General features: G+C 45.1%; 1 pseudogene; it reads right to left on the bottom strand.

Moving 5' to 3' along the window:
- Positions 1–202: 202 nt before the first annotated feature.
- LOC114207389 (keratin, type II cytoskeletal 8-like) lies at positions 203–1,877 on the bottom strand (annotated as a pseudogene).
- Positions 1,878–4,157: the final 2,280 nt, after the last annotated feature.

The following is a 4,157-nucleotide window of genomic DNA, read 5'->3' as shown; positions in this document are numbered from 1 at the left end:
ATTTAGGAAAAGACACTTGAATTGGCTTTTAGTTTGGGGCATAGGTAAGAGGGCAGTAGACTCCCCACAAGGGTAAGCTGAGGACTGGGGCTGAGCCTCAGGTGGGTCTCCTATTTCTGAAGCTCCCTTGCATAGTTCCTTCCCCCAAAGGCTCTATGGAAGCCACAAGAGTGGAGAGACTGGAAGAAACCATAGTAGCTGTTCACTTGGACAGGACATAAGATGACTTGGACACCAGGTTCCCATCATGGGTCTCGATCTTCTTCACAACTACGAGGAGGAGCTGGCATGGCTGAAGGAACCAGAGCCCCCACAAGAGTAAAGCTGGACTGGAAGGAATTCAGGCCATAGTTGAGGTCAGGGCTTGTGAGACCCCCAAAGGCCAATCACAGCCCTCCTGAGTAGTCACTGATGGTCTTAATATGGATACGCTTGCTCTGCATCCCAGACTCCAGTTGGCTCTCCTCAGCCTCCAGCAGTTTGCATAGGTGGCGATCTTGATGCCCAGGACCAGCTTAACATTCATGATCTCCTGCTACTAGCCAGTTAACATGCCATGTCCTACTTGGCGCACTGAAGGGCAACCTTCAGCTTGACCAGCTTGGCATTAGTATCCTTAATGGCTTGCTCCCCACACTGCTCAGTATCAGTGTTGGTGGCCTCCAGGGAAGCCCTCTGGCCTTTGAGCAACCCCGATCACAGCCTGGAGTTGCCTGGTGTTCCAGCTCATCTTGGAAATCTCCATCTTCATGGGACAGAGGTCATTCCCGTGCTTCCCAGCCAATGTCTGAAGCTCTTCATACTTGATTTGGTACATGGTCTCAGCCTCAACTCAGGTGTGGTTGGTGATCTCCTCTTACTGAGCCTTGACCTCAATGATGATGAAGTCCAGGTCTAAGGAGTGGTTGTTGTCCATGGAGAGCACCGTAGACATATCCAAGATCTGAGATTGCAGCTCACAGAAATTTTAATACAGCTGCCTTAAGAAGCTGATCTCATGGGACACCTGGATGGCTCAGTCAGTTGAGCATCTAACTCTTGTTTCTGCGCAGATTATGATCTTGTGGTGGTGGTGGGATTGGGGTCCCTCAGCTCTTTGTTCTGTGGGGAGTCTGCTGGATATTTTTCTCCTCCCTCTGACACTCCCCCCACTTGTGCATGCTCTCTCTCAAATAAATAAATAAATAAATAAATAAATAAATAAATAAATAAATAAATAAATCTTAAAAGAAAAAGAAGCTGATCTCATTGGTCAGCCCTTCCAGGCAGGACAAATTCATTCTCTATGTCTGCATGCTCTTTGATCTCCTTCTACTTATTCTTGAAGTCCTCCACCAGCCCCGGCATGTTGCCAAGCTCCACCTCCATCTTCAGCTTCTCCTGGCCCAGGGTGTCCCACTGTCATCAAAAGTTATTGATGTAGTTCTCAAACATGTCCATGTTGCCCCAAGATGCTTCCTGCTGTTGCAGGAGGCTCCACTTGCTTTCCAGAATTTTGTTCTGCTGCTCCAGTTGCCACACCCTGTCAATGAAGGAGGCAGACTTGTTGAGGGTCTTGATCTGCAGCTTCTCATGGGTGCAAACAGCCTGGATGTTGGGGTTCACCTCCAGGGTAAGGGGGCTCAACAAGCTCTGGTTCACTGAGACAGCTGTGATGTCCCCACATTCCTGGTCCCACTGTAGCCCCTGGCCATATTCATGCTGGTGCCCAGACCATCCCTGAAGCTGCTTCTGCTGCCCATCTTGGAGAAGGCCAAGTAGCTGGTGCAGGCACCAGGCTCAATCATGTATAAGCGGCTGCTGAAGCCCTGGGTGTTGGAAGTGGACACCTGGTAAGACTTCTGGGTCACACTGATGGACATAGTGGAGGCTGGAGTGGAGGAAAGTAGGCTGAACCTGACCGAGGTTTGAGAAGGAGCCAAGAAACTGCTTTTAGGTGGGGACTTACTCTATTTCTTCTTCTAGGTAGTTTTAAGACACTAAGCAAAACAGTACACATGCACATTCAATGCACCTATTTCTTATCTATGCATCATTTATGGAATATTTCTATCTTTATCAGTCTCTAATACATAAATGAAAACTGCAAAAGCAGATACCTGACATGTTAGTAAATAATGGACAATAGAATAAAAGCAAGATGTCATCATGTATGGACAAAGGGGGGCAGCATAGTATAGAAACAAGAATATTAGAGTGTAATCAAATTATGAGGCCTGTTGAGAGTTGAGTTAAGCTATTCCATGGTATTGCTGCCTCATTATCCATTCTATTAGGCCAAGCAGCCTGCAGAATTCAGGGACTTTAAACTGACACTAGCCCCATCATACACGAGCATGCCCTAGATATCAGCCCACAGAGTCACAAGCCAATGTGAATTCCTGATACGACTTCACCAACAGCCCTTGTGATCAAGTATCTTCTGCCTCTCAATGCCTTTATGCCTTATGTGACACCTAGATAAGACCCCCATGGGGCTTAATAAAATCCCAATGTTTGGTATGAATTGACCAATCCAGGCCTAGCCCAAGAACCCCAAAGCACTCCACCCACAGGCTCTAATAAAATTATGTTCCCCAGGGTTTACCTTTCTCTCTGTTTGCACTGTGCATTTATCTCCCTGTCCCTTGAGCTGTGCTGTGTACTTCCTCCAGGACCTATGAGTAACAGATTTCTCCATTCAGTGTCTTGTGTTTGTTGTTGAACCTAGGCACCCTGTGCTTCACTTTAATAGTCATAACAAGTTCCTAGTTCCATCTCTGATTTTGAGAAAAGTCCTTCATTCTCTCTGAGTCTTTGGAGGTCAGAATAATGAAGTTCCCCAAACTTTCTCAGTTCATGGCATCTTAGTATGTCAGTAATCTGCCTGGATGTTGGGGTCCACCTCCAGGTTAAGGGGGTGCCCTCTTTAATACCCATCACCAGGCTAACCCATCCCCCACCCCCTATTTTTAACATTCATTTTTGTAGTTACTATAGGAGTATCAGTATACACATCATATTAGTCAGCTGTCAATTATAGACCGGTGGAAGTTAAATGAACCCAGAGGGAATCTTTCAAGTTTGTTGAACTTGGACTAGTACCCTTAGGTCAAAGAAAGCACCTAATACTCCTGTTTATCAAGTAGTTAGGTCTAAACAACATAATAAATGCCCTAACAGCTGTTTGAGAAAACAGTAGGTATGGATGGAAATAAAAAATAATAATATTTTGTTTTATTACTATATAACCAGAATTACTTACTAACAAAATAAGTGTGCCTAGGGTGCCTGGGTGGCTCAGTTGGTTGAGCGACTGCCTTCGGCTCAGGTCATGATCCTGGAGTTCCGGGATCAAGTCTCGCATCGGGCTCCCTGCTCAGCGGGGAGTCTGCTTCTCCCTCTGACCCTAACCCCTCTCATGTGCCTTCTCTCTCTCATTCTCTCTCTCAAATAAATAAAATCTTAAAAAAAATAAGTGTGCCTATTAGACACTGTACAACTTCTTTTTTTTAAAGATTTTATTTATTTATTTGAGAGAGAGAGAGAGAACATGAGTGGGGGAGAGGGGCAGAGGGAGAAGCAGACTCCTAGCCAAGAAGGAAGCCCATTGTGGGGCTTGGTCCCAGGACCCAGAGATCATGACCTGAGCCAAAGGCAGATGCTTAACCAACTGAGCCACCCAGGTTGTCCAACATTGTACAACTTCTTAAACCCTGCAATTAGATCTTCTCCCATTCTGTGGGTTGCCTCTTTGTTTTGTTGACTGTTTCCTTTGCTGTGCAGAAGCTTTTTATCTGGATGAAGTCCCAAAAGTTCATTTTTACTTTTGTTTCACTAGCTTTTGGAGATATATCTTGAAAGAAGTTGCTGTGGGTGATCTCAAAGAGATTACTGCCTATGTTCTTCTCTAGGATTTTGATGGATTCCTGTCTCACATTGAGGTCTCTCATCCACTTTGAGTTTATCTTTGTGAATGGTGTTAGAGAATGGTCGAGTTTCATTCTTCTGCATGTAGTTGTCCTATCTATCCAGCATCATTTATTGAAGAGACTGTCTTTTTTCCATTGCATGTTTTTTCCTGCTTTGTCGAAGATTATTTGACCATACAGTTTAGGGTCCATATCTGGGTTCTCTATTTTTTTCCATTGGCCTATATGTCTGTTTTTGTGCCAGTA

The sequence above is a fragment of the Eumetopias jubatus genome, unplaced genomic scaffold (assembly GCF_037043125.1).
Source record: "Eumetopias jubatus isolate StellerSeaLion01/CBP00866 unplaced genomic scaffold, mEumJub1_p1.0 scaffold_11, whole genome shotgun sequence".
In the NCBI taxonomy this organism is placed as follows: Eukaryota; Metazoa; Chordata; class Mammalia; order Carnivora; family Otariidae; genus Eumetopias; species Eumetopias jubatus.
The sequence above is the reverse complement of the archived record's forward strand: the minus strand, read 5'-3'. Positions and strand labels throughout refer to the sequence as shown.